The 15,505-nt window shown below is 37.8% G+C and overlaps 1 non-coding gene across 1 annotated transcript; it reads right to left on the bottom strand.

Annotated features, from left to right (window-relative positions):
• Positions 1–6,722: 6,722 nt before the first annotated feature.
• LOC145060767 (small nucleolar RNA R71) lies at positions 6,723–6,829 on the bottom strand. Its single transcript, XR_013686951.1, has one exon. It is a non-coding gene; the product is annotated as a small nucleolar RNA R71 (small nucleolar RNA).
• Between the last annotated feature and the right edge of the window lie 8,676 nt (positions 6,830–15,505).

The raw sequence follows: 15,505 nt of genomic DNA on the forward strand, positions 1-15,505 counted from the left end.
CCTTTAGATAAGGGATCATATATTCCTCCATTCTAGATATTATCGTATAGACCGAGACATGGATCTAAATCATTCTCTCTGTCTATGTGCTGTTTCCCGAATTCAGATTTATGACGACTGACAGCAGACTACAATTGAACACATCAATTTAGTCCTGGCTTGGCCAAGCGCTTAGGTGCCATCACTAAATCATTGAGGGGCCCACAGATATCGCTTTTATCCTACTTTGGATAAAAGGAACGGATAAACTTTGACTCAATGCTTGCTTGCACTCACTCACCAAATCACACACAACAATATGTTTTATAACATCAAGTTACTGCTGCGTTTACATATTATCAATGTGCAACCCACTCGCAAGATACAACTCACACATCTCGGTTTCAAGAATATAAGATGTTATCGTCTCACCAATCACTCGTGATGAAATTCATGAAGTGATCCAAGTGAGCGTGAGTTTAATCCAATGCTCAAATCATATTCATAAGCACTCATGAACGTTGCAGCAAACATTTGCTTATGTCTAATGCTCTTTAGACAATCCACACACCAATTCACGACAGTCTTCATTCATACCTACTTCCAACATATGAATGACTGTGGTCCGTTCGAATAATTTTAACTGTTCTGAACCAATTAAATTATTCAGGAAGTCAAAACATGCAAGGTGAAACACAAGAATAATACTAATCCCATATGGCCTCAAACCTTTGAGTATAAATAAAACACCTTTTATTTATCACCATATCGATTACTCATTATTGTCGTTTCGGGTAATCAACTTCTTACTTAAATTACTTACCACACTTGTCCCATGCTCTTAGCATGCACACAATGTTTTCCTATGGTTCTTACTTTGTGAAATAGATCAAATGTACACATTACCAATCATACTCATTTCACAACTCCCGATCCCTTCTACAAGTGAAAGAATATCAAATTCTTGCCACTTATAGAATATGCTAGATTCTAACATTTTATGCAATGATCCTTTCGTAATATCACTGCACTAAAGTCACAAGTGTTGGATTAATGTCTAAGTCCATAACTATAATTGGTAAGACTTGACCCGACCCGGCATGGTCCATTTGGGTTGCATACCATCATGCACTTGGATAGACTATAATGAGAGAAATAAGACACTTATGGTTATTAATATATTATAAGTTCTAGTATATTAATAATAAGAATAATAAGATTATTTAATTAGTATTGATCAAGAATTAATCTAGGATTAATTAAGTGATCAAAAGAAGACTAATTAAATATATGGGTTGATTGTGTAAATCATCCATACTTGTATAGTGGGCTAATGCTCCATGGATAATCAAGTTGGGCTAAAACCCATAGGATGGTCCATGGATGCTCCATGGTGTATTTGTACCCATGGATCATGGAAATGAAAGGCCATGTCAATTAGGGTTTACATGGTGTAACCCTAACTATATAAGCATCTTATTCTTGACCAAAATTGCCCACTAGTAACATACTAGAGTGTGAAGTGAAAGGGCTAGCCGATTTCATGAGTTGTAGAATTCTCTCAAGTTATTCTAAGTGTTTTGGTGATTGTGATTCCATTTGAGGTGTCACACTTGGGGCACTAGGCACTCAAGCTTCATGAAGACTTTCTACAGCAAAGAGGTATGTATTCTATCTTGTTACATTTATTGGTTTGTATGCTAGATTAGGATAATACTTTGGAAGTTCTTATTTGCATGTATAATAGAGAAAACATAGATCCAAGGTATTTAGGGTTGCATGTACACTTAGGAGTGTTAGAATGCTCAAAATCCAACAGTGGTATCAGAGCCTAGGCTTGTTTTCTATTATACTTGATGCAAATTGCTGAAAAACTCGATTTTATGGCTTTCTGGGCACTGGACTCGCCGAGTCCACTGATGAACTCGCCGAGTCCATGAGTAAAATCATCCTACTCGCGGAGTAGGTTCATGCACTCGCCGAGTAGGAGCCCCAGATAGCATATTTTCGAGGTTTTTGGCTAGAAATGGACTAGGAACATTACCCTAAGCTGTTTTTGAACTTATAAACTAGTTTTTTGATGTGGTAATGTTCATGCTAATCCATTTTCAAAGATAATTGTCAATAGATTCATGTTTTGTATTAGTTTAAGGTTTAGACTAATTACATGAAAAAGTTTGATTTGAATTATCTTGTACTTATGAGTTGCTTAGATTAATATAAAAGTTAATTGAAATAGTTGTTTTCAATCCATTTTAATCTAAGAGTTGAGTATAAAATGTGTTTGTGTAACTTGTCCTCAAGTTACATGAAGAGTCACATTAAAGACTCATAAAATTCATAAAAGTTGGCAATGGTTACAAAATGAAGAGTCTTGTGTCATTGAATAATTTTTTATGACTCCATAACTTGTCCTCAAGTTATGGAAGTTCAAGAGTCACTTCATTAAAAGAAAAATATGTAACCATAATTAAATCCATAAGTTATAAAATAAAGAAAAAGTTAGTTCTTTTATTAGTTTAAAGTCTTCCATAACCTGTCCTCAAGTTATGGAACTTGAAGAGTTTTTGGATTAAAACTACTTTAAACACATAAATTATGGAATTAATTAGTTTTGAATAGTTTCAAAACTTGCCCTCAAGTTTTGGAATTTGAAAAGTTTTCCTTATGAATACTTTAATTCCAAGTTAGCCCTTAGAATTTTAAAAGTTAAAATTCAACCCTTATACTTTATAATATTATAAGTTAATAATATATATATGTATAAGAGTAAAGTCAGTCTTACCGCTAGTACGCCTCATTCACGAAGCCGGTCTATAAGGTGGGTATAAGGTTGTTGCCTATAAAATGGCAACTTAATGGGTGTCCACTCTCACCCACCGCTTGCTTGACCGGTGGAGGGTCGTTAGCCGAACGGGTTTGACAGGACTATAATTCTCCCTTCATTAAAAAGTATTAATGATAAATACTAAGTAACTAAACTCTTAATAATACCTAATCTTAGTTACTTAGGAAAATGTGAATAAGGTGCTAATCCATGAAATTACACTTTACACTTTGTCTAAGTCGTTAGTGGAGCGTGTGTGGTTAACCGGCACACTAACTTGGACTTAACAAGGTAGGTAAAGGGTGACTTAATATTTATCATAGTATCGATGGAGCGTGTGTGGTTAACTGGCACATCGATTGAGGGGTAATTTATTAAGGGTACCAAGTAATTTGCATGGTTACTTCACACCTTGTTTTGTGATCCTCGGCATCCCAGTCACAAAACCTGAAGGGCACACTCGAGATTGAAACATGCCTTTGAACAGTTCAACGAATCTCAAAGATCTAGGAGTTTCAAATCCAATTAAAACCTAATAATACATTTCGTTTATCTTGGTGGAAATTGGTGAATCGTCATTCACCTACCTTCAAATATTTTATAGCTTGGATTACGGCATACCTCTTCTAAGTTATAAAATAGTTTGTTGGGTCCTAGCCTTAATATTTCATATTGGGTGTCATATTAAGGACTTAAAATCAACTATCTTGAATATCTCCCAAAAGATGTCTGGTTTAGACACCTATGATCTTCCCAAATCTCTTGAAACAAGGTTTCCTCATGAAGATGATGTCCCATGCATATCATACTTCTTTCACCTCCTCCAATTATTCTCCCCAACCCACAAGTTCTTGAAAAGTTTAAGGTCACTCAAGCCCTATTGGCAAGGCAAGGTCTAGGTGATGTATTGACAAGCCGGGAGAGTTGGGTGTCAAAGTCTTGAGAAAGTTGGTGGTTCAATCACTTTCTAAGTCACATAGTGAGTTCTTTTGGAACACCTATGAAACAGACTATGACAAGACCCTTAATGATCTTATCTATTTGTTAAGATCAACTTCCTAAAACTTTATGGACATTGACAATGATGACATTGGATATCTAGTAAAGCTCTCTCTTCCCGGTGGAAAGGGATCGGCCATAGTCAACTCGGTTGACCAAATGGTAAAGAGAAAAGCTAAGTCTGTGATAGTCCTGTGTACCTTTATCAAAGGGTCCATATGTTTATATTGCCAAAGGAAGGGGCATTGGTTGCGAAGCTGCCAGATTTACCTAAGGATGTTAAAGTCAATAAGTTTGACTCTACTTCAGGTAAAGTCCACTATCTAACTCCGTTAAGTTTCTATTATGAGATTCTTGATACATGATGTGACTAGGTCACATGGTGATGTTTTAAGAATCAAAGAAAAGTGAAGAAACTTAAAGAAAGAATATGATGAAACTGATCGCGTAGATGGATTTCTATCGCATAGTTTGAAGATCGGATTCTTGAGCTACTTCTTAGGAGTTATGAGAGATTGCTTAGGAATAGATAACAACAAGTTTTCATATGGATTGTAAGGATAAGTTTTTCCGCAAAGTTTTTAAAATAAAAGAAAATTTTTGATTTTATTTATTTTGAAATATCCTTACAATGGCATTTGAGGAAAAATTGTTGCTTATATGATTTCATTAATAGCAAGAGTGGAAATATGAAATTGATTCTTTCATTTGTGGTAATGTCTAGATTTACCAAATAAGGAAAGATTCTCATCACCCAAGTTTCAATTGGACCGGAACTTGGAATACTGCAAGTTGTATAGCATGATGAATGAGAACCTTCAAGTATTGGAAAATTAAGACTAATTACTCGTTCACATGGATGTGTGAGTCAAGTAAAGGACTAAGGGATCGAGTACACATTCTTGTGCACTGATTAAGTCCACCATAAAAGATTGATAAGACTATTCGTCATAGTTTACTAAAGCTCAGTAAATATGATTATACTTACAAGCTTAAGTGTAACTCTGAGACATTGGAAAAGGTTCCAATGTATGGCAAAGCGAATAAGAAGAATCAAATAAGGCAGAAGGATAAAAGTTTCTCAAATCTGAAAAGATGGGAGAGTACTTTAGTATCAGTTTTGTGATCATCTTAATGATTAAGAAACCATAGCACAATTAGTTCTCTAAGGAAGTCTTAGTGCATTCTTATGACTAAGAAGAGGGATCTTGAATTGTTGAAATGGTTAAATCAAGAAGATGAGTCATACTTCGTTCCAATACAAGTCTTAGAGTCATACTCCAAGATTGTAACTTGAGTGACATGTCTTAAAGAAGGTTTAAAACACTTGTCAAATGTAAGAGTAAAAGTTTTCTACTCTTGTACATTTGAAATTGGTAAGTTGTGATGTATTGGATAAAACAAAGACCAACTAAGGCCAATGTTGTGAAGTGTTTGTCTTGATTAGAATCCGCACTATCTCTTGGATGTTTGACAAGGGAGTCTTATAGGTCAAGAGGACAGTGGGAGTCTTAAAGGTCTTGAAAGTCTCAAGAACTAATCAAGAATAAAACCTGAAGTTCTTCACTAGCACACGACTTGAGGTTTACAACCTATCGTGTTGACATATTCTGTGCCCATTCCAGTAAAGTTGGCTATGCATATGAGTTCTTAGAGTTCTCAATTTGTTGCACAACAACTTGGAAGCAATGGTAGGCCCTTAAGCTGCCAGGTGGCAAGAAGTGAAGATTGAGTTCAATCCATATGGTTTTGGATTTGTCATTATCTTTGTCTTGTGATTATGGTTTTGACAAATTCATATGGGTAGGAACTCATACACCATATAAATCTAAGTGTCATAAGGTTTCTCTCCGATTCATGACAATGATGGTGAGGAAACACTTTCACTAAGTAGATTTTATCTAGATAGCAATTGTGATATTTGCATTCTCAAAGTCGTTAGTGGAGCGTGTGTGGTTAACCGGCACACTAATATGGACTTGTGAGAAGTGGCAAAAAGGTCTAACCATTATGATTACGGCATACCTCTTCATAATTGTTTAGACTCACAAGTGTGCTATCTAAGGGAAGGTGTATGATTTTGATAAAGTCTTATCAAAACAATCTAGTATCAGAAATCTGAACTTTGGTAAGAAAGTCAATGAAATATTGATTTCTAGAAGTCCAGCTGATTTCTGAGTACATGTCAAAGCTAGTGGGAGCATAAGTGTTATGCTAATAATCATCATGTTAGTGGGAGCATGAGTTCATGACCAGAGGCTCAAACACACCTTTGGTGCCACCACTTGAAGATCCGGAATCAGCCCTTCACAAAAACAAGAATAAGAACGCGAAGGAAGATCACACGCCAAAGAAGACGCCATTGCAAGAACTTAAATCAGCCTTTTCAAGGAAGTCGGGGAAAAAGACAGGAGAGTCAAGTTCAACCCCAAAGGATAAAAGCAAGGTTTCTAACCCACACAAATCAGAATACGAGTCAGACCCAGAATTTAAAATATTCGCGAGTGAGCCCAAAGACGAGCAAGAAAATGAAATGGCAGATATTGAGGAGATGTCCATGGGAGCTTACAAGAAGCGGATCTGAGAAGATATGGGTCCCGGTTTAGTCCAACCCGCAATACCTGCCACTGCCACGTTCGAGCTGAAGGGACACATCTTGACTGCACTGAAGGATATCCCATTTTATGAGAAGGATCATGAGGATGCTTTTAAGCATATTGATGAAGTCAATGACATTACGAATTACTTCAATGTCCCAAATGTCAATAGAAACACCGTCTTGCTTAGGATGCTTCCCATTACTTTCAAGGGAGCTGCTAAAGAGTGGTTAAAATCACTTCCACCGGGTACGATCACCACTTGGGCTCAAATGCGTGAGCAGTTTCTTGACCAATTTTGCCCACCATCCAAGATAGCTAAACTCAAGAAGGCAATAGACAACTTTGAACAATAGTCGGGGGAGTCATTATACGAAGCATGGGAGCGTTACAAAGGCTTGCTCAGAAATTGACCTCAACATGATCTTAATGTCCAACAAGAGATGTCAATCTTCTATGATGGGGTCAACGTTATGACAAGGCAAATTCTTGATTCTCAAGGACCTTTGACAAAGAAAAATCCAAGGGAGGTCAAGGAGTTGATTGAAGAATTCGCGAAGCACTCTCGTGAGTACCACAACCCTAGGAAAGATGGAATCAAAGGCAGTGGAGGTGCACAAACTGAAGAAATAGCAGCTATGATGGCTATGCTAAATAATAGTGGACCGGAGGCTAACCCAAATGGACCAATCAATTCATGCTATAAGATTTGGTTACGAGCGGTGTAATGGTCCACACTTAACCAAGGACTGCAATTTAGATGAATTTGGGAATAGAAAAGCTCAAGTGTGCTACTCGAGTGGGGACAAGTACGATGAAGACTGGAGGAAACCAAAGAAAGAGTGGCTGCCATATAAAGAATATAAGAAGCAAAAAGAAGAGAAGTATAGGCAGACAGGCCGAGGCTTCTACCAAAAGGAGCAGCCACCAGCTGTGAAGAAACCCGATCTAGAGACCATGTTAGTTAAGTTTATGGAAGCTTCAGAAAAGAGACACGAGGCTACTGATTCTTCTATTGATGAACAAAGAACTTTGATGAAGAATCATCATGCAATGATGGTAGAACAGCAAGCTTTAATAAAAAATCAACAACCCTCCATCAATAATCTTGAAGTGCAACTTGGTCAACTAACTACTTTGGTTGATGAGAAGATTTCCCCAAAAAATCCTGAAAAGAAGACTCAATCTCATGTAATGGCCACAGATATAGAAGAAGAGGCCATCTCTGAGTTTCTGGAGGCATTAGAAGTGGAGCCACAACAACCCGATCAAAAGCCAAAGAAGCCAAGACTCGAAAAAGAAGAAGCTACTAGAACACCCAGTTCACGACGTGAGCCCGCTATGCTCACGTCGTGGCATATGTCTGCACAGAAAAATTCCGTCTTTTTTCCAGCATATCAGCCACCTTTGCCGTTTCCTTCCTGAGCTGCCCTTAGTCCATTGGAAAGAGAGCATATAGAGTTTATTAAGCACGTGAAGGGTATCCCGATTAATACTCCCTTTGTCGAGTCGTTATAAAAAATTTCCGAATATCAAAAATTATTACAAGACTTGATAGACACTCATAAGCAACTAAAGAAGAATTCTAAGGTAATTCTAAGTGACAAAACCTCAAGAGCTGTGTTGGGAGAGATACCTAAGAAGATGGGGGATCCTGGACGCCTCACTCTTCCATGTGAGTTTGGGAACAACATGAAGGTTTATGCTTTAGCTGATTCTGGAGCTAGCATAAATTTGATGCCTTATTCATTTTATCAGAAGTTGGATATTCAAAAGATGAAGGCTACAAGAATGACTATTCACATGGCGAATCGTTCAGTGACACAGCCCCGGGGCATTGTGGAAGATATTTTAGTGAAAATTGGAAAATTTGTTTTTCCAATAGACTTTGTGGTATTGGACATGAAAGAAGATCCCGATGTACCAATTATTCTTGGTCGCCCACTGTTAAACACTCCTGGAGCACTTGTTGATATTCGCAAGTCTAAGCTCACCTTGAGGGTTGGAAATGAAAAAGAAATTTTTGGAAAGGAAGATGGCTTTCAAGAGAATCATGCTCATGAAGAGGTTTTCAACATTGATGAAGCAAATGAACTTGAAGAATTAGAGAAACTCATGGAAGAAGAAATCAAGATAATTCATCAAGTTAAAAGGACAAAACCAAGAGTAGCTGTTCCATATTTAGTTGAAGTCATTGCATACACGAGTCCAGTTTCTTGGGTGAGCAAGGAAGATGATGAGATTAAAAGTGATGAAGAGGAGGTTACTTCAAAAGTAACAATTCCAGTGGTTAAAGAAGAGCAGAATGCTATGGAGTGCAAGGAAGAGACTAAAGGGTCAAAACGCAAGCTTGATGAAGACGGTGTAAAGACTAAAAAGGAGAATTCGAAGAAGGCGTACAAAAGACGAGTTCAAGCTTACAAGAGGCGTTTCAAGGAACAAAAGATCTTAGTGGTGGATTATTCCGAGGACTCATCGTAGGAGGCACGGAGTCGAGCTCATGACTCCAAGAAAAAGAAGCGTTTCTCGGGAGGCAACCCGAGTTTGGTTTGCAATTTTTCTTTTCTTTTTAGTTTTTGCATTTTAGTCTTAGAAACATAAATCATATCATCCAACTCGTTCATAGTTAAACACTGAGTGTGGGGTCGCTAAAAATTAAGTGTTAATAATTAATGATTTAGACAAATTTGACTTAATAAATTTTTCGTGCAGAATTCATGACGTGAACAGTTAAAAATTCACGACGTGAATTCTGAATAAGTCGGATAATATAAAAATGATGCATATCAGTCCATTTTATATTAAACTAATTGAACCAAAACTAATCCATTATTATTAAGGAATACATGGCCCAAAATTCAGCCCAGACAGGACTCACGACGTGAATCCTTAAGGATTCACGACGTGAATTTTGAAAAACACGGGACCACAGATTAAGGGGATAAGAATCCCATTGACCCTCATTTCTTTAATCCCCACGAAGTGAACACGATATCTGGTCCCTCTTGCTCCAATTTTGGCCGACAATCACACGAGTTTTGTTTCTGCTTACCTCATACTACAATCTAAGGTAATAATTCTTAATTCTTAAGTTTAATTTTTTCTTTAATAGTTGAACTTAGGGTTAGGGTTTGTTAGTTAGTTGAAATGTATGAAATATGCCCTAGAATTCGTGAATTAGCGTTGGTATGTTGATGGTTTATGGTCGAACACATCATAGGAGTAAACCCCATTAGTAATGTGATCAGATTTGCCCCTGATTTTTGAGATACTGCTTGCTGTGGTTGCGAACTCACGATGTGAATTCTTAGGAATTCACAACGTGAATTCTTAGGAATTCACAACGTGAATTCTGGGCTAAGCAGTTTTCTGTTTTCCTTTATTTCTAATTTGTTGGATTGTTTCTTTTGGATATGTTTGCTACTATTTTTGCATAAATGGCTCCCAGAAGAGAGGTTCCAGCCGGAGTAGCAAGTTTACATCCTTTTTACAACTTCCCAACAACTACACCCCGGGATATATATATATATATATATATATATATATATATATATATATATATATATATGCGATGGAATAATCGGTTGGGTTGGCTTTACAATCGTGAGTTTGCTATTGCCCTCACTATTCAGTGGGCACGGTTGAGGGAGGTTGGGTTGGTGGATCGGATGTCCTAATATCTTACCAAAATATTTTTGGGTGATGGGTTTTCCTTCACGTGCAAGGGATGGTACAACTTGTTTGCCATCCAAGAGCTGGTTTATAAAGAGTTATGCGTGGAGTTATTTTCGACAGTGACATTCCATGAGAATGTCCAGGATCCTACTTTTCCCCAGGCTTTGGTTTTCCGTCTAAGAGGGGAATATCGGGAGTGTAGTCTGGTGGAGTTTTCTCGCAGAATGGGGTTGTATGAGGCTCATGAGACCATAATGTAACGCCTGTGTTTCCGGGCTTGCCACTTGTAGCAATGTAATAGTCTAGGTTAACCTCTGTAACCCGTTTTGAAATAATAAAGATTGTATTATTTGAGTATTATGTGTTTTGTGCTTAATTGCTTAATTATGTGGTTTGATTAATTAAGAATAAAAATAAGCGTCAAAATTTAAGTGTAAAATAAACTTAATATATTTGATTAATGTTGTAGTAATTGAAACGAGGTTTCCGAATATATATAGAACGCCCAAATCTGACTTCGTATGAGGAAGTTATGATTTATCGAAGTTCCGGCTTAGCGGTATACAGCCTGTTTTACTCGATTTGAGATCGAGCGGTTGTTAGCCGAAGCAATCTAAATGAGAATTGAAGATCTCATTGTTGGTATCGAAGCGATAAAAAGTTAGGCGAGAACGGACGTCAAACGAAGAAGTTATGAATTTATAACAAAAGTTTCTGTCGCGGCTTATTAAAAATAATTAATAAAAATAAAGTCAAAATTAGCCGACGGAGTCTAAACGAAAGTCGTAGAGCATGGTCTCACCTTTCCGTGGATATAAAGAACGTCGAAAACAGAGTTCGTATGAAGAAGTTATGAATTTCCGAAGTTTATTAATCATTTTGTATTTATTTTTAATTCAAAATTCGGAAGCATTATCTGAACGAGTCATTGATCTGATCCGAGGTACGCGCCGCGTACTCGAGTACGCCCCGCGTACTCCGAGGGTGTCGACATCGCAGCAAGTGGCTTCGGATGACGCATGCGCTTACGAACATTGGAGCAGTACGCGCTGCGTACTGCTGTACGCCCCGCGTAATTGAGGCTTCCAGCCTCTATATAAAGGATCCGAAGACAGCCTTATTTGTTGTTCATTTCTTCTCTTCTCTCTCCCGTTTTGCATCGTTTTGCGTGCCAGAAATACCCCGAAGCCCCGGTATCATACTCTAGCCCCGAGGCAAGTCCCGAGATCCCGAAGATCCCGAAAAGTGCGGTTCCCGAGTCGAAGCTCTGCCCGCGAGAAGTTCGATTTTCGAGGAGATCTTCCAGATCTGTTGTGGATTACTACTTCTATAAGCCGTAGTGCTGTCCGATCATCTTCTGATCAAGTGAGTGTGTAGTTATTTTCTTTCCAAATACAATAATACGAAGTATTATATATAAAATACGTGCTATGTGTATATATTTGGTTGTGTTATGTGTGAATGAGTATTCACTCTCTTCTATCTTACAGATATGCTTATTTCTTTATGAAATATGTGTTATGTGTGTGTGTGCCTCATCTGTTTTGTGATATATGTGTTGATTAAAGCATGCTATACATGTTTTCTTTAAACTATGTATACAAATGTATATTTTTATCTACTAATATGTTGGGTAGAACATGGGTAGACAGTTGGTGTGTAATAAACAGATGAGAGGCCTCGTTGTTGTTTGATTGAGTCATCTAGCGGAGTTTAGATGACGACCACTGGCTATTCTAGACAGTCTTGTGGAAACATGAGCAGGTTCGCCACCTGTAGGTGTTAATGAACTTGGGTGTTCATTCGCTGTACTCCATCCCCCTCATGGTTGCCTTATTTGACTTATATTGCTGAGGTACCCCCGAAGCATGTGTTGTCGCCCCGATGAAATATTCTTAGACTAGGTCCCTTATGTTAGTTGTTTTAGGGACATTAAAGTGAGAATAACGGGAATGGGTAATTGGGTTATTGTTGGTTGGTGAAAATTAAATATGATGTTTATTGTGGGTTGAAAACCCTATATGCTCACCAGGCTCCCAAGCCTGACCCACTCAGTTTTATTTGTATTACAGGAAGTGGCGCGAGGGCATGAGATGGATGATCCATCAGTTGTTTTGTTTACAAGTCTGCATATGTTTATATTTGTTATATGACTTGTAATGTATTCGTTTATGCTTATTGGTCTGTATCGGAACATGACACCCCGAGTTTTGTTTATAATGAAAATACATTTCTTTTATGAAATGCTTCGGTAAACAATGTTTTATCATGTTTTGCTTTTGGGAACAAATTCCGCAACTCTTTCAAATCAAAAGGATTTACTCTGAAAATATTTAAAAGCATAAATGAAAATCGGTCTTTTCTGGCCGAGATTTTGGGGATGTCACACATAACTCATGAGTTTGTTTTATTATTGAGGGACGCCACACGAGGGTATGTGGATGGTGTTACGAGACCAGAGTTTTGGAGCAATATCGCAGCCGGTGTGTTCAATTCCGGTGTATTCCCCGAAAGTAGCATCAGATCACCGATACATCGCGTTATCCATCGCTTTATTACCTTTTACATTCACCATAAACGCCATGGTGATAAGGTTACTAAGGCCAACTTGTTCTTTTTGTGGTGCATTTTACAGCCCGGTGTGTGCTGTAACATTCCATATTTCTTGGCTCGATACTTGGCGGAGTATGCTACAAGTGCTCGTCCCGAGAGCCCCATTTGTGGAGGGCACTTTGTTACGCGCTTGGCCCGATCTTATGGCCTCATTGTTTCCGACATCACTCGTTCTTTGACATGCTTGGAGGGGAACGAGTTTAGTATGGGATATTTAGAGACAATGAGGGTAGTCAAGAATTATGGGACGCATTGGGGAATTGTTGAGGATAATGATAATGGTGATGACCAGCCGGCCGACCAACCTGAACCACAACCGAGGCCGAGGCGCAGGAATGTAAGAGGAAGGGGAGAACGCGGGCAACCAATGCATCCACCCGCATCCATGGTGGGTGCACCTTTTGGGGGTGACATGGCTGGTTATTTTGACCAGTTATCTTTGAGTGTCAATTAGATTGGTGGTACCATGGAGAACGTTGTTCGACACCTTGGAGTGGAGCAACCGCCTCATTTGGGGTATCATTACCCGATTTGCCCGAGATGGACGGAGTATAGAGGGAATGGAGCCGACGGGGCGGGCACTAGCGGGGTGAACGAGGATGACGAGGATGATTAATCGTTTTCTTTATCATTTTTGTTTTATTTGGTTTAGTTTTATGTTTTTTTGTTTGTTTGGGATTGTAAAACTACTTGGATATTATGTTACTTTTTCTCTTCTTGGTTGTTATTTTTCAGCATTACTAGGAGCACGTATAAATGATGACGAGATACGAGTGCATATGTGTTTATCCGGGAGTGTTTAAAGTCAAGAGTCGAGACCCACAGTTTAAAATAAGTGTGGGGTGAGTCAAGAAAGTAGATAGTCAGCGAAAGAGTCAAAAATGGTGAATTTAGAAGAGTCTTAATACATTAAGACATTGGGTTGAATTGTGCACATTAAAAGAAGATTTGGCTAAATGTTTTTCTGCCTGCCTAGTTCTCACGACGTGCGCTCTTGTTATTCACGTCGTGAGTCAGTTCTCGAGGGTTCCCAGAATACGCGTGATTTCTCACATCGTGAATCGGTGTTCTTCACAAAATCGAAGACCCTTGATACATTTTATTCCATGGGTTGCTACATTCTTCTTGACATTATTATGAAGATTATTTTGGCTCACTTTCTCTACCATGCGATGTGGCGTATGCTTTCCCATATTGTTCTTTCCATTGTGCGCATTTTTCTGCACCACATTTGTTAAAGATTGAAGACTCGATTCCATATATTGCCGGTACATTACTTATCTCGCGTATTCAAGATCCAAGTTTCTATTCAAGATGCACGTTCCATCCGCACTTTTGGAGATGATCACGCCACTATCACAGGGGAGTCTGTTCCTTTTTCTCCCTTCTCTTAATTTTTATATTATTTTAAGCATACAATGAGGGCATTGTATGAAATAAGTGTGGGGTAGGGGTAGAAAAAGTAATTTGCTAGATAATGGTAAAGAAAAAGTAAATTGCTAGATAATGGTAAATTTTGAAATTTTTAATAATTAAATCTAGTAATAATAATTTAAACTGTAGTTGCCAGTGTTATATGGGATAATTCGATAAGAGCTCAAATGTTTAGTTGAGCCAATACACATTATAGTGTATTTGTGGCCTCCCTTATTTTAGTGAAATCATGGAACAAAAACATGACCTCGCTTAGTTTGAAGGATGCAATATGTTTAGCATTGTGTACCAGAAATGTATCCAGGAAAATTATTATCTTTAATCAATAAAGGTTGAAGTTGAGCGCCTCTGCTTAAGCATGTAGGGTTTTGAGTGAAAAAAATGGAGTTACATGTTAAAAAAGAAAAGAAAAAAAAAAGAGAGAATTACAAGAAAAAGTTTGAAGAATTTCTGGAGCGTCAAAGTCAAAGTATGAAGATAAAAGATAAATAAATTCTGAAAAAATTCAAAAGTTGAAGATACCCAAAAATCAAAGATCAAATATCAAAGAAGTGGAGAATTCCAAAAGAGTTCCATAGTGGTATCATAAATTGTAATTGTCTAGATTATGTATGCTTGGGTTGCTCAACCAAAAATACCTTGAGGTTAGGAGGTTTTCTGCGGATGGATTTGGAGGGATGCATAAAATGAACATTGTTCGGAAGAAGTGGGCGAGTGTTTATGAAGATTGTGAGTATTTAAAGTATGGGGGTACTTTAGGAAAAATCTAGACACAAATGCATGCATTGAGGTCTTGGCATAATGGCTGAGCTGGAATTGGATTGTTCTGTAAAATGCTAGTGATGAAAGTTGGAGTTTGAATAAGTAGATTTGCTTGAGGGCAAGCAAAGCCTAAGTGTGGGGTATTTTGATACTGCCATATTTATACATATTTTTAGGCAATATTTAGGTACATTTTTATATATATTTTGGCCATTTGCATAGAATAATGATACTTATAAGGTTAAATTATATTTTGCAGCCAAAAAGAAGACATTTTGAAGAAAGGGACTACAAGCGTTAAAGGATGGAACTTTGGAGGTTGAAGGCTTGAAAGACCAAAGAAACACCCAAAAAAAGACATACTCACGACGTGAACAATTGATGGTTCACAACGTGAGTGAGAAGAATTAGAAGATAAGCATCCGGGTGAAAAAATCCTTGACGATCACGATTACTCCGAGTTCACGACGTGAGTTTTAAATTCTCACGACATGAACGGTGATTTTCCAGAGTATATATATATATATATATATATATATATATATATATATATATATATATATATATATATCCTTCTCCATTACGATTTGGAAAAACTTTTGCTGGCTAGGAGGATTCC

The sequence above is a fragment of the Lactuca serriola genome, chromosome 6, assembly GCF_051521515.1.
Source record: "Lactuca serriola cultivar US96UC23 chromosome 6, Lser_US96UC23_V15, whole genome shotgun sequence".
Taxonomy (NCBI): Eukaryota; Viridiplantae; Streptophyta; class Magnoliopsida; order Asterales; family Asteraceae; genus Lactuca; species Lactuca serriola.